At 41.2% G+C, this 25,760-nt stretch overlaps 1 pseudogene; it reads right to left on the reverse strand.

Annotated features, from left to right (window-relative positions):
• The window catches only part of LOC103734283, a 123,920-nt pseudogene that overhangs the window by 18,574 nt on the left and 79,586 nt on the right, over positions 1-25,760 (reverse strand).

The raw sequence follows: 25,760 nt of genomic DNA on the forward strand, positions 1-25,760 counted from the left end.
TCTTTTATCATGTTTATAATTGTTCTTTTGAGTTCCATGTCCTGCATTAGCTCTAGGGGGTTCTCACTGTACTCCTCTAAAGTACTATTGGTGTTTGGTGGCCATATGGTATTTTGGTTTTTCATGGTTTTTTTTCTCTGTGATTTTGACATGTGAATTTCTTTCGCAATTTCTGATTCCTGTGTGAGATACAAGACTTCAAGTTTAGGTCTGCTTCTTTTTGTGAACTTTATGTCTTTGTGGTTTAATTTTGGGCATGCAAGGCTGGTTTCTCTAAGCTTCCAGTTCTCTCTTTTGATTTTATATTGGAGTGGCCAGATTGCTTTTGTCTTCAGGTGTTCCCACAGAGGCCCAAGTCAGATGAGGTTCAGATGTTCTCGGGCTTTCTCCTAAGGTCTGGATCCCTCCAGGAAAGAGTTTGTCCTCAGGAATTTGGGGGTTGGACTGTCCTGGGAGCAGGGCCCAGGAAAGATGCTGGTCTAGGGTAGCTGCTGGCTGTGCCACCCAGAGATGCAAAGGAAGATGGGGGCAGGAAGAGGCCCCAAGGGCTCCTGGGGACTGCACTGAGGAACTGGGTTGTTCTGGATGCAAAGTACCAGGAAGAGGAAAGGTCAGCCCCATTGTCCAGGAAAGAGGCTGGTGGGTTGTACAGACCCAGGGAGGCAGGGGAGGTGAGGGTGGGGCCAGGCCCAGAGCGCCCCTGGGGACCTGATAAGGAACTGAGTTGGTCTGGATGCACAGGATCAGGAAGCAGTGGTGGTTTGCCAGGTGTTTGGGGCACCAAGACAAGGAATTGGACAGGGCCCAGGCTAGGAGGAGGGACCAGTGTGGAAGATGGGAGGCTGAGTGAGGCTGGGGGAATCAAGACATGGAGGGCAAAATCGACTTACCCAGGAGAGAGAGGCCTGTGGGTTGGATAGAGGCCTGCAGGTCCTGCTGCCCAGGGAAGCATAGGGAGGTGAGGGCCGGGCCAGGCCCAGAAGCAGTGCTCCTGGGGACTATGACAAGGAACTGAGTTGCTCTGGATGCACAAGATCAGGCAGCAGTGGTCGTTCCCCAGGTGTCTGGGGCACTAAGACAAGGAATGGAACAGGGCCCAGACTAGGAGGAGAGACCTGCGGGGGAGATGGGAGGGTGAGTGAGGCTGAGGGAGTCAAGGTTCAGAGGGCACAATCTACTTACCCCTGAGAGAGAAGCCTGTGGGTCGGAGAGAGGCCTGCGGGTCCCACAGGCCCATGTTGCCTTACTTTTTATCCCCCACCCCATGTGGCTAAATTGAACTTCCTTGCAGTATGACTGTTTTTAAGAGGGAATGTTCTAGATGGGGAGATGATGTGCAAGTTACCGAGCTTCTGATTATGTCACATAGGTCAGCGTCCTATTTTGTGTGTTTATGTGAGCCATACACATACCATAGCACACATGTGGAAGTCAGAAGACAACTTTCAGGAACAAGTTCTCCTGAACACTGGATTCCAGTGGTCAAACTCATGTCATCAGACTTGGCAGCAAGTGTCTTAACTGGTGAGCCATCTCACTGGGCAAGAATCTTATATTGATGGAGTTTGACTGAAGACCTGAGGGTCAGGGAACAGGGATAGACTGGCCACATACTAGAGATGCTGATGACATAAACATTGTAACTTAGTGGCCATTTGCTACTGACCATATCATTTCCTTCTCCAGGAGGATTCCAAAGGTCATTCTGTAAATGAACTTTGATACCTGTCTTTTGCTTCCTCCTATGGAAGATGTCTGTGATAGTCTGCACAATTTATACTTTATAAAAAAGAAAACCTTGTATTTTTGTGTTCGATCACTATCCTTCTTCAGAGAAGACTCTGTCATTCCCAGTCCTCTGGGTAACTAGTCTGCCCTTCCCAACATTAGAACCCATTCCCATCCTCCACCCTGATTGACCAGTTAGGCTTTGTAGCCAAGTTAAAGTCTACACAATAGACAGCCCACTTTATTTGATGGGCTGAGAAGGAAATCCCTAATGTGGATTAAGGTACTATTTTATTCTGCCAGTTTTCATGGTATCAGCTGTGAAACATTCACATAAATATCAACACCCCAGATCTAATCCTAGCACTCAGGAGATTGAGGCAGGAGGATATCACCTACGCGACATAATCAGAAGCTTGGTAAGTGCTTGTACATCACTTCCCATCTAGAACATTCCCTCTGTTGGAGGCTGGGCTACAGAGTGAGATCCTTTCTAAATAAATAAATATAGATAAGTAAATAAATAAATAGAAATGTCCACAGAGTTGCATGGCATATGTCTCTAGTCTCTGTGTCCAGGGCTGACAGACTTTATTTAATTCGTTTACTACCTCAACTGTCATCTGCAATATCTCCTTTTGATAGTAAATATTAAAGATTTTTTATGTATTTGCATTTGTGTGCATGTGTGTGCATGCGTGCGTGCGTGCGTGCGTGCGTGTGTGTGTGTGTGTGTGTGTGTGTGTGTGTGTGTTACAGAGGACAGAAGCAGACATTGGATCCCCTGGTACTAAAATTACAGATGATGGTGAATGGCCTGATGTGGGTGCTGGGAACTGAACTCAGGTCCTCTAGAGAGCAGCAAGTGCCCTTAACCACTAAGCCATCTCTCCAGCCCCATGATAGGAAGGATTTTGCACTGTTCTCCTAACCTAATAAAGAGATCACAAATTCACTGAACCATCTTTCTTGATTCAAAATCAGCGGAATTCTCAAGTGATAACATGGGAAAGTAATATATCTGTAAAAATAGACCTTTCAACATACAAATCTTGTGGTTCTACTGCATTGGAAGGTAAACTAAGTAGCTGCAAGTTTCCACCATTTGAAAGGATCCTGGAGCCTTTCCAATGGGACAGGTACAAGTCCAGGTGAGCCCACAATTGTGTCTGAAGACCCCCAGCATGAACAGCTTTGCTGCTGAAATTGCCAACATGTGTGTATGATGTTTTGTTCAAAACAATACAAGACATTCACTTCACAATCACAGTAGATGCATTCTTATTTTCATTGTATGTGTGTTTGTAAGTGTACCCATATCCTACAATGCCCACAGAGGCCAAGGAAGGCATCAGAGTCCCTTGAACAGGAGTTAAGATTGTTGGCCTCCATATGGGTGCTGGGAGCTGAACCTAGGTTCTTTCGAAGGACAGTCAATGCTCTTATCCACTGAGACATCTCTCCAACCCTAGATGCATTTTTACAGTATTCTACCTGTATCAAGTGTAATAAAGTACTCTGGATTATTGAGAAAAGTAATACTGATGAATACAGATTCTTCTACTGAGCTGTTAAGCACAGCATTCTTTCAAGGTCAGAACCCATGCAGGGAAATTTTTATAATGTCTCAGGAATTGTAAGATGCTCATCATCCTGATATCCTGTCAGTAAGTATCTATTAGCTGCTACCAGTCAGGAAATCAATGAAAAACATAAAACATTTTCTTTAGAAAGTGTTAATAATTCCTAGTACTTACCATCCAACTAGGTCCAGGCTACAGCTTCAGGGGGAGGCCAGGGCCAGTGTCAATAGAAGGAATTCATTTTGGACTGACTAGTCAAATGCTTTCATGGCTATGTTTTGTCATTGTCCTTTACATTTTTTTAAAGCTAATGTTTTTTTCTATTTATCTTGTGTGTGTGTGTGTGTGTGTGTGTGTGTGTGTGTGTGTGTGTGTGCCTCATGAGTTCAGGTGCTCCTGGGGGCCAGAAGAAGGATCAGATCCCCTGGCGGTAGACTTACAGGTGGTAATGAGCTGCTGGATATGGGTGCTAAGAACCCATCTTGGGTCCTCTGGACAAGCATGAAGTGCTCTTAACCATTGAGTCATCTCTCCAGCCTCTGCTATTATTAGTTTTAAAACATGGCTGGGTTCTGGGTATGTTTCTCAGACTGGCCTCAAAATCAAGGGCTCAAGTGCTCTTCCAGCTTCCATCTGTTGAGAATCTGGGACTACAGACATGCACCAATGTTCCTCGCTGTGTGAATATTTTTGAACCCCCTATTTCAGTGTTTAATAATACTCTTGACAAGTACTCTTGCTTATTTCTATCCAGCCTAAATCTGTCTTACTTTAACTAAGGCACATTTTTGCCTGTAGAATTTACAGTGTCATCTTGGGATGTGCCACCCATATGAGCTCAGGCTCAGATTTTCATTGACTGAGCAAGGAATGCACCTTCATGACCACAGGCCTGGACAGTTGGACCGTCTTCACTAGCAGCGCCAGAGTCACAAAATAATCAGGTTAAGCTTCAACTTGAAACAACCTAGAGTCACCTGGGAAGAGAGTCTCTATGAAGGATTGTCTAGATGAGACTGGTCTGTGTCATTTGGGGAAGGTTATTTCGATTGTGCCACTTGAGGTGGGAAGATGTAGCCTGAAAGTAGGCGGTGCTATAGCCTGGCTTGGGACTCAGGACTACATGTAAGGGTAGAGAACGTTAGTTGAGCACCAGCATGCAAGCATGTATTTATCTTCTCTGTTCTTGCCTGCTGCCCAGGACTGTCCTCTGAGGCAAAGAGAAGCCATTTTCAGGGGCTCAGCTGTGCTGCTTGTGAAAGATCACCTCAACCCAGCTTGTTGACTACTGACTTCCCCTCTTTGAAGAGGGGCAGGGAGGGTCACGGGCCCTACACCTGAGGATCTCAACCACTCCTTCCCAAACTCCTGTGGGAAATTTACACTAATTACCCATGGCATCAGGGAAGGGCTAGAGCACGTAGGCCGGGGAACACTAACAAAGGAGGCTCCATTTATGTGGCTATGGGAAGTTGTCATCCATGCTGGGTGCAGAATTAGGAGGGAATACCCACAGTCCTTCAAGGAACCCTCCACTCATTGCTCTGTAAGTGCACCAAATAAACACATTGGCTCCCCAGAGAGCACTTGGGTGGAATTGTGTTTTGGAGGGTCCAGACCAAGGAGGCGGCATAGCAGCAACTGTGCGTGTGATGTGAATAGCTACCTCTAACTCAGTGATACACTGCAATGAGATTCTGAGCCAAATAAGCCCTTTCTCCTCGAAGCTGCTTTTCTTTTAACAGCAGCAGAAATGCAATTAGACCAATAGCTATTTTAATTAAAGGATTTAACATGCTGTTTGCCGTTTTCAGGTCCATTCATAGTTCAAATTCAAAATCTATTCTCTACTATGGGGAATGAGAAAAAACTGGTGTGCTGTACTCCAGAGGAGGTGGTCTTGGCAGGAACATGTTTCTCCTTGGAACTAACACAAGGCAGCCAACTTGCTATACTAATGTAACTGTGTTTACTGAAAAACTCTGTAACAATTGTCTCAGTGGGAAAGGGAGTTCGAATTGCTTGTCTAGACAATGATGCTCTGATCTGTCTCTTTCTCTCACACTAGAGCAATTTATAATTTATAATTTTTCCTCAACCAGAGGAAGAAGGGAAAATGGGATTGGCCCAAAGGTTGGAGATAGAATGGAAAACTCTTACTTTATTTGGCTGATTTAAAAGATCCAAGTGTATTCAGCCTTTTGACAGTGTGATAAGACTTGTGTAAGTAAATGTCTACAAAGTTCACAGCTGAGAACCACACAATCAAGTTAGATTTTAAAATAATGAAACAAAAAAGCTCATAGGTGCTGAAGAAGGAGTCTAGTGTGCTGCTCTTTCTGAGGCTCTAACTTCGTTTCCCAGCACCCACATAGAGCGGTTCACCACTTCCTGAAACTCCAGTTCCAGGGTTTCCAAGCTCTTTTTCTGGCCACTGTGAGCCCTTGAACTCATGTACAAATACCCACATATGGATAGACAACGTGCACATAAGTCAAGATACTAAAATAAGAAAACTTTAAAAAAATCTCAGTGTTTTAAATAAGTTTCTGATTTTGTGTTGGGCGGTGTTCTAGTTTGCTTTCATATTGCTGTGATGAAAACACTGACCAGAAACACCTTGGGGAGGAAAGGAATTATTTGGCTTATATCTCCTGAGTCACAGTTCATCACTGAGGGAGCCCAACGTAGGAACTCAGGACAGGAACCTGGAGGCAGAGGCTGAAGCCCAGGCCATGGAGGAACGCTGCTTACTGGCTTGCTCCCCTGGCCTCTGTTCAGCTTGATTTCTTATATAATACAGGCCTGCCTGCCTGGGGTGGCACTGTTCACAGTGGGCTGGGCCCTCCAGCATCATTCAACAATCAAGAAAATGCCCCACGGACATGGCCAGAGGCCAGTCCCATGGAGGAAATTCCACAGTTGAGAGTCCCTCCACCCAGGAGTGTCAAGTTGCCAACTAATGCTATCCAGCACAGGTGGCAATCATAATGATTCTTGGCTGCGTGCTGAGGCTGAAGGAAGTTTGGATACAATAAAACATTTCATGTTAGAACATCCTGAAGTTCAGCACGTTTATAATCCAGTTGGTTATACATAGATTTTGACATTGCTGTAAAAGTTGAGAGCAGAATTCTGCGTGAAATATGAAGGTCTTTACTTCAACAAAGTATTTCTGTTATATGGATGTTTTCACCGAAATACTCAACAGGAATCTATATGTTATATTACGCCAAGGTTCATGTATTCTTTACTATAGAATACTGTGTTTGTCAAAATGACACTGTTGAACAGTGATCTATGAAAATGCGAAGTCATCCTGGCATGACTTATGAAAAATGCAATAATGTCTGTAGTTTTCTGTCTGATTTCATGGTAATTTCACTTACCATAATGTCCTACATGTTGTTGCAAATAAGAAGAGTTACTGTTTTAAAGGATGGAAAATCATTTTATTCTCTATATTATATACATGCATATACAGATTAATAACTGTATAAACAATATATATGCGCTCCACACGTGCATAAATCCTGTTATCTCCACTCATCTGTTAGCAAACACCCGGATTGACTCCACAGCTTGCCCACTGCAAATGATGCTACTGACAGTGGTGACTATGCTGTGCACAGGATTCTTTTAACATACTAATTTCATTTCTTTTGGATCTACAGAAGTTTCATTATTTTTATGACATTTTATCTATGTATTTTGTATGTGTGTATGTGGGCATGTGCACCATATGGCACACCTGTGGAGGTCACAGGACAACATGCAGGAGTCTGTTCTTTCCTTCCAATATGAACGTCCTGGAAATTGAACTCGGGTTTTCAGATTTGCTGTCAGGCACCTTTACCCCCTGCGCCTTTTCACCAGCCTTAGTTTTAATTTTTAAAGAAACATCCACACTGTTTCCCATATTGGCTGACTAATTTACTTTCCCATTAGCTGTATGAGACTTTTTTCCTCTCCATATCCTGACCACTCCTTATCTTCCATCTCTAATTATAGCCACCCTCACAGGAGGGAGATGAGATCTCATCTCAGTGAGGTTTTGATTTCCGTTTCCCCAATGATTAGTGAGGTTGAGCTGTTTCTCTTGTTTTTATCCTTTCTCATGTCCTGTTGGACATCCCTATGATTTCTGAGAAATGTCAATGCGTTTCTTTGTCCCTGTCCTTTGTTCATTTTCAGTCAGATTGTTTTATTTCTGTTGATGTCTTTAGTTCCCGGTGTGCCTTGAATACCGTATTATCAGAAATATGACTTGCAAGTACTCAGAAATCTCTCATCTCATCTGTCCTTTCCTCACAGATGTTTACTGTCCCCTTTGCTGCCCTGAAGCTTGTCAGTGGATGCAGCTACATCCGCTTTCATTGGCTGTGTTTTGGAGGCTATTTTTAAGAAAATTCTTGCCGATCCACCATCAGAAGTTTTCCATTTGCTTTCTTCTCATATTTTCTCAGTTTTAGGACTCACACTTTTTCAAAATGTTTTATTTCTTCGAGAACTTCATAAAAATGATTTTGATTATATTCCTCTCTCTCCCCACAATTCTTTCTAAATCCACTGCCACCACCTCTGTGCCCACCCAATTTTGAGTCCCCCCCTTTTTTTTTCCATCAAGTTCAATTTGTGTTACCTAAATACTCAGTCGTAGAAACTGCCCTGGAGCATGGTTGACCTAGAGCATGGTTGATCTACCAGGTGTCACACCCTTAAAGAAGACTGACTCTTCATCAAAGGCCAATAGCTCTTCAGCTGAGGATGGGATTTCCTGTCCACCCCACTCTGTCCATGCTGGAATTTTGTCTGGCTTGAGCTTGATCAGGTCATGTGTGTTCTGTCATAACCGCTGTGAGTTCATATATGCAACTGCCCACCTGCCTGGAAAACACTTTCCACCATCTCTGACCCTAAGAATCTTTCTGGCTCCTCTTCCATGAATATTTCCGAGCCTAATGGGAAGGGATGTGATATAGATGACCCATTTGGGGATGAGCTTGGCACTGAGTCTTGTTCTCTGCACATTGGTCAGTTGTGGGTCTCTGTGTTAACTGCCTTCATCCATAAGAAGTTGTTTCACTGATGAGAGTTGAGAGATGCGTTAATCTAGAGCAATAAGTCATTTTGGAGTGATTTTTAAGATCGTGTTCAGTTTATAGAATTTTAGTAATGGGTTCTGCCCTAGGTCTTGTGACCTATCAAGCCCTGGGTTCTTGGTCCTAATAATGGTGTCAGGTGTGGGATCCACGTCATGGAGCTGGAGCCTTACATCTGTTCAGTAAGAGCCACACACTATCAATGGAATGAGAAGCAGCCTACTGGATCAGAAACAAACCTTCAGCAGCTGTATAGAAAGGGTTACTAACTATACTGTAGAAAGAACCCAGAAACCTAAACATCGAGGAAGCAACTAATCAAATTAAAAAGTGAGGTATTGAATTAATGTGAGTTCACAAAGATGAATGACAAATAGCTAAGAAACACTTTTTATTTAACTTTTACAAAAACTTTATTGAGAATTTCATACATGCATATAAGGTGTTTTGATCAAATCCATGCCACTCCCTCCCCTCCAACTCCTCCCACATCTCCCTATCACTTTTTTCTTTTTCTTTTCTTTTTCTTTTCTTCTTTCATTTGTTTATTTTTATGGGGCTTTTGGCTACTCTAACATCCCCCTCTGAAGAGGTAACCCTAAAATCTTTTAAGGATTGGATACAAGCTCCAAAATACTTTTGACATTTTTGGCCTTTGGAACAGAGTATGATGCTAACAGGCCCAAGGACATTTTGACTTTTAGCCAAGAAAGTGGCTACTTTTCTTTGGGGTCTTTTTACCCTAACTACTTAGCCAATTCCTACCTCCTATTCTTATCACACCATCCTCTGAAGAGGGTACCCAGATTGCCAATAGGGAATCTGGACACAGACTCCTCTGGCTTCTACTTCTTCTGTGCCGAACAGGGACGCAGGGTGAGGCAATTGGAGTACCCCTTCAGTGGGTCTATCTAAGACTCCCAAATTGCATAACTCTTGTCTCTAAGGGGAGAAGAAAGTCCTTGAATCATGAATAGGAGATGTGAAGGAGAAGTAAAGGCAAGAGTAATTAGCATTACAAGTTCTAGACAGGGAACTAGAAAAAAGTCAGAACAGGGCAATTTTCAAATGTTCAACATCCTCAGCCATCAGGGAAATGCAAATTAAAATTACTTTGAGATTTCATCTTACCCCAGTCAGAACGGCTGAGGTAGAAAAAAGAAACTGACAAAAAATCGCTGGCAAAAATGTGGGGGAGGAAACACTCGTTTGCTATGAAGGGAGTGCAAACCGGTGTGGCGACGGTGAAAATCAGTGTGGAGGTTCCACGAAAGGCTAGGTCTACCACAAGATGCAGCCGTTTCACTCTTCGTCATACGCCCGAAGGACTCTCTTTCATGCTGCAGAGATACCTGTTTTCACAATAGCCAGGAAAAGCAAGCAGCCTAGATGCCCATCAACTAATGATAGATTAAAAAATAATGTGACACATTTACCCAATGGAATATTATTTGACTAATAAGAAAAATGAAATTATAAAATTTTCAGGAACTGAATGGAACTGGAAATAATCATCTGAGTGAAGTAATTCCTGACCCAGAAAGTCAAACCTCACATGTTCTGTCTCATATATGGGTGTTAGCCTTAAATATTTATATATGTGTGTTTCATTTGGCACCCCCTAGAGGTTCTAGAATTAGTAAGGTTCCATGGGAGAGAGGGGATCTTTCAAGGGAAGGGAGATAGAACACAGTGATGGGAAGGAAGAGGGGAAAATGGAACAGAAAGGAGCACATAGGTCAGGGGTAGGTGGTTAGGGCTAGTAGGGAATAACTACCACGAAAGTCCTAGGAAACCTATTGTAGAAAATTTCTAAAATATATGCATATATTAAAAGTATTTAAATGGAGGGAAACAATACTCAACTATACGTTCATCCTAGCAAACACAATTCCCAGTACCAAGAATGCATTACTTCTCTTGAAATTGTTGGCCAGTGGGATTCCATTGACCACCCAAACATTAGAGTCATTGCTCTTGGTTGCCTCCGACAACCTGATGGTAAGACCTTGTAGTCAAACATAACACATACTTGAGTCATAAAACACAGAGAAATCAAATGTGTACTGATCTAGAAACTACTGAGTAGCTTTCCAACTGCTGAAAGATACTGTGCACAGGACTGGAAAAGAAAAGCAACCATCAGCACCACCCAGCTATGATAACCCCTGGCCTGGCAAGATTCCCCCTCTAGTGTAGTGGCACAAGTATTATGGGAGTAACCAGCCACAAGTATTATGGGAGTAACCAGCCACTCTCTGATTGATTTTAAGGACTTGCATTTAAGTTGTGAATTCATTTTGAGGTGATTTGCAGATTGTCATGTGAAATAAGGATCGAGCTTCATTCTTCTGCTAATAGATATTTGTTATTGATGAAATTATTCGTTCTCTATTGTGTGTTCTTGGCACTTTTGTCAATGATCAATGTATCACAAAATGATAAATCTGTTTCTGGGTTCTTTATCCTGCTTCAGTTGACTACTTTTATGCAACTTCTATGTTGTTTTTATTACTAGTTCTGTAACATATTTGGAAGTTACAGAGTATGATGTGTCCAGCTTATGTAAATCAATATTCATCTGGCAATTCATAATCCTTAGTATTGCATAGGGATTTTAGGTTATCTTTCCTCACTTCTGTGAAAATCCTATTGGAATGTTGATAGCGATTGTATTTAATCTGTAGATCACTTTGGGTGGTACAGATATTTTAGCAGTATGACTGCATCTAATTCAAGAAAATCCGTAAATTCATGGTATCTTTCCATTTTTGTGTCTTTTGTGATTTTTATTCATGTAATTTCATTTTTCGAGATTGGAAGTGGTAAAAGTAGACACTATTGTCCTGTTGCTGATCTTAGGGGAAGAGATTTTTGGGATTTTTTACCAATGAGTCTGATGTCAGCCATGGGCCTTCAATGTACTTTACTATTTATAGCTCTAAATAGCTTTTACTGTACTATAGTACATTTAACTTACACACCTAATTTGTCTGGAGGTTTTCACTTATTTTTCTACTCACATAAAGATCTTGACTTTGAGCAACTATTTTGGTGTGTATTTAGAAGATCATATTTATTTTATCCTTCACTATAGTAACAGGGTGTGCCATATTTATTTACTTACATACGGTCAAGCATCCTTGAAACCCTGGGATAAATCCTACTTGACCATATGTGCATTCCTTTCAATGTGTTGTTGCAATGTTTGCTGATAATAATTTTAGGCGTTTGGCCTCAGAACTCAAGGATATATCAGCTTGCATTTTTGTTTTGGTGTATTTAGCTTTCATATCAAAGTAACGCTTGCGTGATAAAATGAGTTTAACCATGTTACCCCATCTCTGAACTTTTGGAAGATCTTGAGAAAGATTGCATTTATTTTTATTTAAATATTTGGTAGAATTTACCAGTGAAGCCATCAGGACTTGGGGATCTCTTTGTTGCAGAATTCTTGATTGTCGATTAACCCTCTCACTCATTACTCACTGACATTGTATTCTTCATGGCTCCTCCCTGGTAGGTTGAATGTGTTTGGTAATTTATTCATTTTTGCAAAGTTATTAAATATATTAGTGTATAAAATTTCAGAGCAGAATTTTTTTCATTCTTTGTCCTTCTATGGAATCAATGATACTGTTTCTTGTAGATTTGTGTGCTTTTAAGTATTCTTTGTTTTTCTTTATTTTTAAAAAAGTATTCATCTTTATTTAGGTGTGTGTGCACATTCTCAGGGAAGCCAGAAGAGGACCTAGGATCCCCTAGAGCTGAAGTTTCAGGTGGATAAGAACCATCACACATGGGTGCTGAGAACAAAGTCCAGTCTTCCGACAGAGCGACAAGTGCTCTGACCACTGGGAATCTCTTTGGCCTCTCTTACATTTTATTTTTCTTGATCTAATTAATGTTTCTGTTGTTGTTGCTGTTATTTTCAGAAGACCAAATTGAGATCTTTTGATATTTTCTATTACTTTTGTGCTATTTTCCTTCTTCTCTGATGGTTACTGTTTTGTTCTATTGGTCGACACTGGGTCCACCCCTGTTCTAGTTCCTTGAGCCTCAAATTTAGGTTGCTTGTTGAAGATCACTCTTCTTGATGTAGACATTTCCTGCGGTTAACTTCCTCTATGACATGTTGCTGCAGCCCATAGACTTTGGCATGTTGAATTTCTTTGCTTTTCCCCCTGGATTTATTTTATTTCTAATTATGTGTATGTGTGTCTATGTGTGGATATGTGCACGTGCGTGCAGGTGCCTGTGGAGTCCGGAAGAGGGCATTGGATCCCCTAGGTTGGAGCTGCATGTGGCTGTGAGCTGCACACCATGGGTCTTGGGAACAATCCTTGGTCCTCTGAAGGAGTGGTGTGTGCTCTTAACCACTGAGCCACTCCCCAGCTCTGGCAGGTTGCATTTCTTTTTCATTTCCTTATGATCCTCCTGGTTTTCCATTGGATTTATTTTATGATGCATTGGCTTTTATGGACTGTCAATTTGTAGATATATATGAATTTTCCTACATTTTTAATTCTTAATTTCCTAACTTGGGTCTGAAAAAATACTTGATATGATTTAAATCTTATATTTTTAAGATTTATTTCATTTCTTTTTTATATTTTATTATTTTTATTTTATGTGTATGAGTGTATTGCCTACATGTATGTGAGTGATCCATGTCGTGCAATGCCATGGAGGTCAGAAGAGGGCGTCGGATTCCCCAGAACTGGAGTTAAGGATAGTTCATAGCCGCCATGTGGGTGCTGGGAATGGAACCCAGGTCCTCTGCAAGAGCAGTCAGTGCTCTTAACCGCTGAGCCATCTCTCCAGCCCTAAGATTTATTTTAAAAACATGACGTATGCTGTATTCTGAATGTTGTTTTGTGTGTCCTTGGAAGGAATGCACATTTTCCGGCAGATGGATCTCTGCGGTGCGCCCGTTATGTCTGCTTCACCCTGTGGTGTTAGTTATTCAGGTCTGTGTTCCCTCTAGACCTTTCTTCCTGGATAATCTGTCTATTGTCAACAGCAGAGCCCTGAGTACTTACTTTTGTGATGTGATCCACTTCTACCTTCCTTCTTATATGCTTCATCTACCTACGGACCCCAACAGCAAGTACTTATAGTCCCAGTTGTTATGATTATTATATGCTCTCGGTGAACTCAGCCCCACATCTTTCTATAGCAACCTTCTTTGTTGGGTTTGATCTAAAGTCTGATTTCTATAGTATCAGTCTACACTTTATAGCTTTATTTATGAAACTTTTTTTTACCATTTCATTGCTTTTAGCCTGTGCATCCTTAAAGCTAAAGTAAGTTTCTTGTAGGCAGCATATAGTTGGATCTGTTTTTTTTTTTTTTTAAATTTTTGTCCCTCTTTGTCTTCTGATTATAGGATTTACTTATATAATCACATTAAATGTAATTATGGTAAGTTAAGGTTATATGACCACCACTATCTTTTCTGTCTTCATGTCAGGTCCTTTCATGTCAGATCCTTTATTTCTCTCTGTCTGTCTTGGATTTCTTCCATGTACACACACACACACACACACACACACACACACACACACACACCAGTTCATACAGGGTTGTGTGAATATCAGAGATATTGTTGAAAATTTTAGAAGCAGAAGAGGTTTACACTGGAAAAGCACAAGTAACTTAAAACTGAATCTATGCTTTAAAAATACATGTTTTGATATATGCTTTAAAAATTTGACTAGTCAACTCTGACATTCCCTGTGCTTTTAACTCTGCCTTTTCAAAAGCTAAGAGTTACAAACAAGGAGCTGAAGAGATGGCTCAGGGGTTAATGAGAGCACTGGCTGCTCCTTCAGAGGACCTGTGTTTTCTAACATCCACATGGAAGCTAACAACTGTAACTCCAGTTCCAGGGGATCCAGTGCCCTCTTCTGACCTTCACAGGCATTGCACGACACAGTGCACTTACACACATGAAGTTAGTACACTCAAACAAAATAAAAATAATAAAGTATATATTTTTAAAGAGTTACAAAAATATAGTCCATTCGAAAATCATCATTTTTGTCTCAGTATGATCTAGGATTTACCCTGAATCCCTTTTCTGTATGTGTTCAGTTGCACCTAGATTTTAGTATCTAAACTGCCACATTCTATAATCACTGATAGTCAAAGTTACACTTATATTCCGTCATCGATGTGTGTTAGGATACTGCATGTCATCTCAACAAAGATGAAATTTGCTGTAAATATCATGTTTATTATGTCAATATGATCCTATTTTCTGATATTTAAAAAAAATTATTGAATTTTTTTGTATTTCATACAGAACACCTTAACCATCTTTATGCCCCCTTCCCCTCTGGCCCCTTCCTATAGCCTCCCACTGGAGTTCATGCAGTCTGTCATTTGTGTTAAGACCTATCATGTCAAGATAGTGTCCCCAGAATTCCCTCAGTGCAATTCACCCACTGAGGTCTAGTCAGCATATCTAGAGTCCCTCCGTTTAAGATCAGCTCTTCCTCACCCAGCAGTAATCAGCTGGCAATAATTCTTCAACTAAGATTGGGACTTGCTATCCATTTCCCACTTCTATGCTGGGTTTTTGTCTGCCTGAGTTTGCATGGGTCTTGTGCGTGCTGACACCACTGCTATAGGTTCATATGAGAAGAGTCCCAGGAGCCTATTGCACTCTGTTTCCATATGGTCCTGCACCTCCTCCCTGGCTATTACAATCTTTCTGTCCCCTTTTCTGCAATGATCCCTGAGCCCTGGGTTGGTGGATTTTAATAAAGGAATCCCTGTCCAAGGACCCACACAGTATAGATTCTTATTCCCTACCTTTTAGCCATTTGTGACCTTTTGTGTTCCTGGCCCTCTGTTGCATGACGGAGCTTCATTGATGAGAACTGATGGATGCATTGGTGTTCTCTTCATCCCTTGTTCTGTGTCCCATGAGCCTTGGGTATAGAGGTTGCATCATAGATATGCCATTTAGGCTTGGGCAATTCACAAACAATCTCTGTGTGTGACCAGTGGTAGAACTCTGCAATAATCTCTGTCTACTGAAAAAGAAGCTTCTTTGATGGGTTGTGACTGGGATACTTGTCTTTAAATGTAAGGATTGATATTTTGCAGATAGTAAGAAATTACATTTGTCTAGGGATGTGACAGCCTTGGGGTTTTTTTTTTTTCTAAGATCTATGACCTCTCATGCTATGTGTATTTGGCTAGGTATACAGCACCACACATGAATTTTCTCCCATTGAATGGGCTTTAAGTTCAATTAGGTGGCTGTTGATTACCCCCAAGAAAAAAGTATCACAGTTTCACCAATGTCATTTGCTGTGCTGGTCATTGATGTGGTTTTTAGGCCTTGAAGCTGGGGGTTGACCATCAATTGATGTTCTCCCTTACCAGGTTGCATAGTGCTCTCCAAAGCTATGAGAGCTCGCATCCAGGGGAGGTGGATTCCAGGTGTCAGTTCCAGCTCCATTGCTCCAAATCCTGTGTCCAGAGTATGTCCTGTCTTCAGCAATAGGGTCTAACCTTCAAGTTCTAGGGGGCAATCAAGGGATGTGGCAATAGCCTGTATAATTTTGGGAGACTCTTGGACCACATTTTTCTTAAACACTCGTCAGTTGAGGGGCACTTAAGTTGCTTCTATCTCTTAGCTATTGTGAAAAGAGCAGCAACAAACATGGTTATACAGTGTCTCTACAATAGGATGAGTCCTTTGGGTATATGCCAAGGTGTGGTATAAGCAGGTCATATGGTAGGTTCATTTTTAGTTTCTTACATAGGGGTTGCACAAGTTTGCAGTCCCACCAGCAGTGGATGAGTGTTCCCCTTTCCCCACATCCTCTACAGCATTTGGTATCATTTGTTCTCTTGATCTTAGCTAGTCTGACTGGGGTAAGGTGAAATCTTAAGGTGGTTTGAATTTGCTTTTCCTAATTATTAGTGATGTTGAACACTTTACAAAATGTTTCTTAGCCATCTTTATTTCTTCTTTTGAGAAATCTGTTTAGATCTTTAGCCCACCTTTTAACTGAATCATTTGGTTTCTTGCTTTTGTTTTTTGAGCTCTTTATTTAAACTCTGTCAGATTGCCATTGGTGAAGATTTTCTCCCACTCTGTGGGTTTTCTCTTCACTTTCTTGGTTGTTTCTTTTGCTGTACAGAAGCTTTTTAGTTTAATGAGGTCCCATTGTTGATTATTTACCATAATTCCTGAGCAACTTATGTCTGATTTAGAAAGTCCTTTCCTACACTTATGTCTTGCAGGTTACTGACAATCTTTTCTTCCAACAGTTTCAGAGTTTCGTGTTTCACACTGAGGTCTTTGATCCATTTGGAATTGACTTTTGTGCAGGGTGAAAGATAAGGATCTAGTTTCATTCTTCTACAGGTGGAGCTCCAGTGTTGCCAGCACCGTTTGTTGAATCTACAGTCTTTCCTCTGTTGTGTGTTCTTGGCAACTTTATCAAATATCCAGTGACTAAAACTGCATGTACCAGGTTTGCATCTTCAGTGATGGTCCCTTGAGCTATGTGTCTATTTTTTTCCAGCACCATGCTGTTTTTATGACTACAGCACTGTAATACAGTTTGAGATCTTGTATAGTAATCCCCCCAGCATTGATCTTTGTGCTCAGGGTTGCTTTGGCTATCCAGAGTCTTTTGTGCTTTCGTATGAATTTTAGGATCTTTTTTCTAATTCTGTGAAGTGTGTCATGGGTATTTTGATTGGAATTGCATTGAATCTATATATTGCTTTTGGTAAAATGGTCATTTTCCCAATATTAATTCTTCTAATCCATGAGCATGGGATGTCCTTCCATCTTCTGGTGTCTTCCTCAATCTCTTTCTTTAAAGATTTAAATCTTCATTATAGAAAATTGATGTCTTTCATTGATGTCTTCAGTGAGGTTTATTCTGAGATTTTTTTTTCAGACCTGAAAATGTCTTTATTTTTAGAAAATGGATTCCAGGAAAGTTAAAAAGCAATACCATAGGGCAGAGGTGCAGAATTGAATGCACACAGTTATTCAAAACATTCAAATAAGAATATGGCAATATAAATATCCCAAAAGCATCTCTTAGGTCTTCAAAACAAAATGCATAAGTTATTCCTAACTAGAGAGCTTTATAGCATTTCCTAGACAGGGGAGAAGTGGTTAATATTTAAAAGTCTAGAAAGCTTTTTCCTTCATTAATTACATTTAGACAGTTTGCCTTTGATGACATTCCTTTAAAACATGGATAAAGGTATTACACAGGCCCACTGTTAAACAGATAGCATGTTGCAAATTAATTGTGGTATCATGTATTCCAAGAAAGCTCAGAAGATAAAGATGTTGAGGTGGCTTTGGTCTAAGTTTAATAGTCATCTCCTCACTGACAAATTCTTTACAAGTTGGACATAACAGTATGGCACGTTCAAACTGCACTGTGTGTGATCCTTTAATGTCACACAGTGGTGGATATGGATCTACAATGCCCAAGTCACACAGATTCTTCAGAGCATTAAGTATTTACTTTCTGCCAAGCGATCCAGCCCTCTGCAGCAGAAGGAAAGGGTGACGGCGCTTTCATTGATGACATTTAACAACCGTTTTGTACTTGGAATCTGTATTGGCACATGTCCCACGTCAAAACTTTTCATATCGTCTGAACACTCTATGTCATCATGAACAGCACCTTTCTCTGTACTACCAAAGGTCTCAGTGGCACACACCTCTCCTTCCTCCAATCTTGTAGCCCCCCCCAATGGACACTGATCTTCTCGCATGCACTCCATTTGGCCCAAATCGAATATTCATTTAGATTATGGATTGGTGTCACTTTGTGTGTGTTTCCATCTGTTTCTACTTAATAAGATTCCGTATCCTCTTGAATAACCTCATCAACATCACAGAAGCGAACGTCAATCCCAGCTCACTTTATTCCAGTATTAGCGCCATCTTTTATAGCCCTTAATAATATTTGGGATTAAATGTAACAGAAAAAACCACAATCAATTATTCTACCACTTACATGTGTCCCAAAGTCTGTCTTACAGATGTCGTTGTACTGTTGTGTCTCCAGCATCGGGAGTATAATGGGCAGCACAGTTATTGAGCGAACACCCGGTAGGAAACACCAGTCCTGCGTTCAACCCGTTCTCTTTTCCCAGCTTTCGGGAACAGTCCTCCAGCTTTTCACAGATTTCTGTAATCGTCATCCCAGGCTCGATCCAGCTCATGACATATTTTTTAACTTGTTGAGGGATTTCTGCGTCTTCTCGAAAATCACTCCAGATCTCCTCACTAACCTGATGTAATGCTATCTTTTCTTCACTTGTAACTCTCCAAGCAGCTGTTCGCCCGTTGTGTGTGTGTGTGTGTGTGTACACGTGTGTGTCGGGGGTATTCACACCCTTTTCCTTTGGGAAACACACCATCAGGGTACAGGTCATATATTGGAACTGAGGGAGGGTCTGTTTGGACGTTTGGTCCTATCCTTTTCTTTTTCTTCTACTTTCCATTGGCTCCTCATCATGTCACCATGTCCATCCTCACTGTCATCATCTCTCATCCAATGCTTGTCTTTACAACTGTCTTGCTGTCTCATCCACTGAAGCTTCTGATTCTTTATCAGGTTCCTGCTGTACCACCGACACGGCCCCTCTGCCCTTCTTTTCTTCTTCCCCACCTCTTCAGCCAAGCTGGAAACCCTGAAACTGTTAGAAGAAAATACTGGCAGTAACTTATGAGATGTAGATGTAAGAAAGGATTTTCTTAATAGGACAGAAGTTGCTCAGGGATTAAGGTCAGCAATCAATAAGTGGGACCTCATTAAACTAAAAAGCTTCTGTGCAGCAAAAGAAACAAAAAACAAAGTCAAGAGAAAACCCACAGACTGGGAAAAATTCTTCACCAGCGACACAACTGACAGGTTTAACATGCAGAATATACAAAGAACTCAAAAAACGAAGCAAGAAAGCAAATGACCCAGTTAAAAGATGGGCTAAAGATCTAAACAGTTCTCAAAAGAAGAAATAAAGATGGCTAAGAAACATCTTTAAAAGTGTTCAACATTATTAGTAATTAGGAAAAGCAAATTAAAACTACCTTAAGATTTCAGCTTACCCCAGTCGGACTGGCTAAGATCAAGAGAACAAATGATACCAAATGTTGGAGAGGATTTCGGGAAAGGGGAACGCTCATCCACTGCTGGTGGGACTGAAAACTTGTGCAACCTCTATGGAAAGCAGTGTGGAGAACTCTTAAGAAACTACAAATGAACCTACCATTTGACCCAGTTATACCACTCCTTGGTATATACCCAAAGGACTCATCCTATTGCAGAGACACTTGTACAACCATGTTTGTTGCTGCTCTTTTCACAATAGCTAAGAGATGGAAGCAACCTAAGTGTCCCTCAACTGATGAATGGTTAACAAAAATGTGGTATATTTACACAATGGAGCTCTACTCAGCAGTAAAGAAAGATGAAATAATGAAATTTGCAGGTAAATGGATGGATCTAGAAATTTTTATACTAAATGAAGTAACACAGACTCAGAAAAAAAAAAAGATGTATGTTCTCCCTCATTGTTGATTCTAGCATCAAATTGTTATGAGTGCGTGCATATGCTGATGTAACTGCAGGAACCAGGGAAATGGAAAGTAACCAGGAAGGCAAAGGGAAAGAAGGAACAGCAGGAGACGGTGTTACTAAGGGAGAAATGTGTAAAATGGGGGAAGGGAGGAGTTTAAATGAGAGTATGAGAGGAAAATGGGGATATTTTAAGTGGAGAGGAAGGAGCTCAAGAGATGTGGGACCAGAGCAGACAGGAATTATCAAGGGAGAAATGGGGAAAATGGGGGCACTTTAAATGGGGAGGGCAGGGAGGGAGGATGAGATAGGGAGAGAGAGAGAGTTGAGATAAATAATGCCTAGCTAGTATAAAAAACCCGAGGAATCACACTAGTCCAAAAACCTACTGAAAATTACACATACAATAGGTATTGTATGAGTCCATGTGTATTACTGAAGGCTATATAACAAGAAACAGCACCAGACAGGAGAAACCTTCCTTTGAGTTTCTGGCCAGGGTGGTTCAAGAGGCTCCCAGCATTCTTTGAAGGGCTGGTTTTGTAGACATGTATTGATTCAGGCTATTCATGATGTGGAAGATTTTTCTTTCCCCTTCAACTATAATAGGCATTTTTTGCTGGGTAAAGTATTCTGGGCTGCCAGTTATGGTCATTTAGTTTCTTCTCTGATCCTGTCTAACTGGTGTTCTATGTGTTTCCTGTGTTTGTATGGGGGTGTCTTTCCTTAATTTTGGGAAGTTCTCTTCTACAATCCTATTTAAGATCTGGTCAATACCATTAACCTGAAATTCTCCTTCCTCTATGCCTGTGATGTGTAAAGTTGGTCTTTTCATGGTGTCTCACACTTCCTGCATATTCCATTCCTGTGTTTGAAAATTGTTTTTCATAAACTTTGCTTGAGTGGTCCATTTTTTAAACTTTATCCTCCAGGCTTTGTATCCTCTTCTCCATTTCACCTATTCTGTTGGTGAGATTTTCTCCTGTTGTTTCAAGTTGGCGTATTGAGTTTTTTACTTCCTTTCATTTCAGCCTGAGTTTTTCTCAATATTTTTGTCTCTTTTGTGAATTCAGTCAGAATTTTAGAATTTATCTTCTTTCAATTCTTTGATTTGTTTGTGTGATCTTTAAATTTGTTGAATTCTTTGATCATGTTTATGATTGTTCTTTTAAATTCTGTGTCCTGGGTTATCTCTAGGGGGTTCTCCTTGTAGAACTCTTCTATAGGACTGGTGGTGTTTGGTGGGGACATACTGTTTTGGGTTTCCATTGTGATTTTGGTATGTGGATTTCTTTTGTTGTTTGTGATTCTGGTATAAAATTCAAACCTTTCTTTGCTGAGTGAAGTCTGTTTCTGTTTGTATTATTGGTGTGCCTTGTTGTTTACTTATTGAGTATGTAAAGCTGGTTGGTCTTGGCTTCAGGGTCTCTCAGATTTTATACTGGGGGGGACAGAAAGCTTTGGTCCAGCTACTCAGGAGTTCCTGCAGAGGCCCAAGTCAGGTATGAGTCAGGTACTCTCAGGCTTCCTCCTAAGGTCTAGACCCCTACTAGCAAGCAGTCACAGCACAATTTGGGAAGCTCACAAAGAGGGGAGAAGGTGTTTAAGCCCTCTCAGGCAGTCTGCAAAGGTCTGAGCCCCTATTAGTGGGCAGAGAAGCCTTGTCCTGGGGTGGTGGGATGTACTGAAGTTGGTCCCAATGTAGGAGGATTGGCACAGCCTGATTTTGGAAGCTCAGCAATATGCGGAGGCCAGATCTAGGTGCTCTCAGGCAATCTACTAAAGTCTGGGGCCCTTCTGAAGGGCAGAAAAGCCAAGCCCTGGCCCAGTAGAAGGGCCACACATGATCCCACTGTAAGGGTTTAGGCATGATGCGATTTAGAGAAGCTTACCACCACGTGCAGGCTGGATACAGTCAATCTTGGGCAGTCTTCTAAGATCTGGGCCCCTACAGTAGGGCAGAGAAGTCTAGCCCTGGCACAGGGGGAGGGGCCACATGTGGTCCCAGTGTGGGGGGTTGGGCATGGGAGGATTTGGGGAAGCTCATCACCACCACGTGGTGGCCAGATCCAGGCACTCTCAGGCAGTCTGGTAAGGTCTCTATTTTCAAATTTTTTAAAAAAGAACAAACTGTCAAAATTAAGCCAGTTGATTTTTTTTTAATTTTAAAATGACTGAAATTACACTGAAACTAGTTAAAATTAAATGGAAACTGATATTTTTCTTTATAGACACTGATAATATGTTTTGGCCCTAAGACCCTTGTCTCACATTTTCACATCTTAGAAAAGTTCCTAAGTTCTTCATGTAGCCCTTAGTCTTGATCTTTCCTTTTCTGATGTGCAAAGGGAGAGTGAGCCCTCCAGCGCGCTCTCTCCGTCTGTGATGCTGACTGAAGTTCCCCTCCAGTCGCTGCGAACAGGAAGGCTCTGCACTACGTCACCACATGTGTTCAGTGGCAAAGTAAAGGAAATAATTCCAAGGGTCAAAAATAACTCTCAACCCTTCGGAAGACAGAACAATAGGACAGCTGTTCCTTCCCTGGGCTGAGCCTCCCCCTCCTTCAGGATGATCTTGACTAAGAGTCCTTTCATTCTGTACTTAATTATCACCTCAGTTAAAGTGCAGCATTTCTTCTCGTTCAGTTCATCACAGCCAGGGCCCTAACTGTCACATCGTGCCTGACGTGGATTTTTTGTTTCCTTTAGTTGTGTTAATTAGTTTAAAGATCAAGGCATAAATAAACATAAACATAGCATAGAAAATAGATTCCATTTCATGGCCAGAATGAAATATTTATATGATAAATCCTTTATATTTAACGTCAAAGGCAAAACTAATCATTCCCCAGCTCCACTCCATTCTTCTGTAATTATTTCTCAATGAATTTTAGTAAACAACATATTGTGTCTGTTCAATTATTTCCCCTGAACATTTGATACAGCCTAAGATAGGCACATGTATTTGGAGAGTATGTGAAATGATTAATTAAAAATTAATCTTAAGTCAGGGCTGGAGAGATGGCTCAGCGGTTAAGAACACTGACTGCTCTTGCAGAGGACCTAGGTCCCATTCCCAGCACCCACATGGTGGCTACGAACCATCCTTAACTCCAGTTCCAGAGGAATCTGACGCCCTCTCTGACCTCTGCTACATTGAATGACATGGATGCACTCACACACATGCAGGCAATGCACTCATACACATAAAATAAAAATAATAACTAAAATATTTTTTAAAAATTAGTCATAAGTTTTGTTTAGAACCTGCACTTGGTTCCCACAGTAGCAACTTGGAACCGTATCTAAATGTTTCCAAGTTTATCACTCCTTCCTGTGGTACTTTCTGTGCTGTCATCTCTCTGTCGCAAGCAGTACATAAGTTCTGTCCTGCCTCAGCCTTCAGGGTAGTTGAGATCACAGGTTTGACCACCATGCTCCATTCACCTTCGGCTTTTGCTTTAAAAGCGGATGCTTTGCCTCTTGTGGACCTTGGGCACCGTTTTATCCCTTCCTGGGATGCAACAGTTGATCGTTGCACACAAGAGAAGATGCACACAGGAGAGACTAGTCCTGCTAAGACATGTCAGAGGTTGAAACACGATCCCTCCAAAGCAGGCTGAGGCAGGACAGTTATGTAGTGAGAGCCCTTCTCAAAACAAAGACTACAAGGAAGGGTTAGGACTGTACCTCTGTGGAAGAATACTTGCCTAGCATGTGTGAAGCCCCAGGTTCAATCCCAACATTGGAAACGTAAGGTCAAAGATGGATTTGAGGGAAATAATAATCTCTACCAAGCAAACTAGCTAGGCCTGCTGACTGACGACTGCCTCATCTTGAAGCTCCCCACATCCAGTATTAGCCTAAAATTGGGACACTGAACGTTATGCCTATTTTTCTGTGGATACAGAACAGAATCAGCTAATATTTACGAAGTGGGTTAGTGAATGAACACATGAGTGTGTGGGAAATCGGTATGGATTTGTCAGGGTGTGCCTGTCGCTAAGTCTGGTGGTGACATTCTATGTGGTAGATTTTCCTTTTCTAAATAATTGAAATGTATGGAAGAGTGGCAGTGATAAGAAACACAGATGCACACCGAGTTCTCAAGTGTGAATCCTCTGTCCTATTATTAACTACTAACACTTAAACGGTATATGTAAAATGCTACCAAAGCCTGCCAGGCACTAAGCTGCCATCTGCTTGGTTCATTCATAATCATTCTTTTATTTATTCATTTGTTTTTTCAAAAATTCATGTCACCTCATGCAGCGGATCTGTTTCTCCTTGTCCCACTTGCTCATTTGATACATTTTTGATAGCTGACGTCTCAAAATGTCTCTTTGAAGTGCAAAATGAGACAGAGGAGTGGGCACACGATCTGAGTATTTCAGGAGCATTTTGACTTTGCTTGCTGTAAGGACAGTTATCAAGAAAATTCCCTCAATTTTCATTTCCAACATTGTATTTGTTGATGATATTATACCAGCCATTCAGCTCCTGATTATTTCGTTATCTTTCAAAGTTAAACACACACACACACACACACACACACACACACACACACACACACACATACACACACTGTTGTGTAAACTTGCCAACTTTTCATTAATTAGTGAGTTTGAATACTTTTAATGGACATATCTAATTTAGTCCCCTTGCAGATAATGATTGGATATGTGGTAAATGGGATTCCATTCATTTGGGATGAGTGGTTCTATGTAAAGTATAGCTAATTTTAACCACAGAGTAAAGTTGAGTGTCTGCAACATATGGAAATCTACATTGTTGGTAACTGAAGCAAACATTCCAGAATAAATCCGAACTTTCTTCACCTGTCAGATCCATCCTGGTCAGGAATGCAGGAAGCCTGCATACCTGCCTCTGATGTCACCATGGTGGGCTGTAGCCAAAACTGCTTGCTGAAAACATTTGAGCTGCTGTTTAGGCCTTGGAAATTACTTCACAACTCAGGGCATCTGGTTAAAGTGTTATATGTTAGCTAACAGTATCCTTCCTTCACTTTGTTCTAAGATTCAGGTTTCTTTGATATATATCTTGGCAATGCAAGCTATTAGGGTAACTTTTAATGTTCAAGTACTTTCAAAATAGAGACCAAAACTGAATGTGAATCTTCAGAGTTACAGATGAATTACCAAAAGCAAGACTGGCCCATTTCATTTCTGATAATAAATGTCACATGCCTCATTCTTGACTTGCTGGGGAGTATGATGTTTCTGGGAAGGAGTATAAAAGGAGAATGAACAAAGGGAGGAAACACGTGTGGCTGACGCGGGTGGCATGGCACCTGCAGAAATCACACAGTCTTAGGAAACAGCAGTGAGAGTCGCCTCCCCGATGCAGAGCCATCTCGTCTTAAAAAGGCAATGGGAATAGAAAGCCAGTTAATATGCCTCTCCCCACTCCTCTCTCCGCTCTGTCACTGCGTATCCTCATCTTAGGAGCACAGCGGCAGGATATTTTAATCCTCTCCTTTCCTTGGTTCATTTAACAACAGCTGGCAGTGATGCTATTTTGGTTACCTGGGTCTATCAACCTGTATCAGTTAGTAGGCCAACCTCACAAAGCGATCACTTAACCAGACATCACGTCACCAGTCAGTCAGAATAAAGGATCTTTCCAATTTAGAAGAAATTAGTTCTTGAGGGAATTCATTGTTTAAATAAACCACAAGCACATTGCCCCTTAAATACACACACACATACACACACACACACACACATACACACACACACATACACACAC

Source organism: Nannospalax galili, unplaced genomic scaffold (genome assembly GCF_000622305.1).
Source record: "Nannospalax galili isolate Female #2095 unplaced genomic scaffold, S.galili_v1.0 scaffold215, whole genome shotgun sequence".
Classification (NCBI taxonomy): domain Eukaryota; kingdom Metazoa; phylum Chordata; class Mammalia; order Rodentia; family Spalacidae; genus Nannospalax; species Nannospalax galili.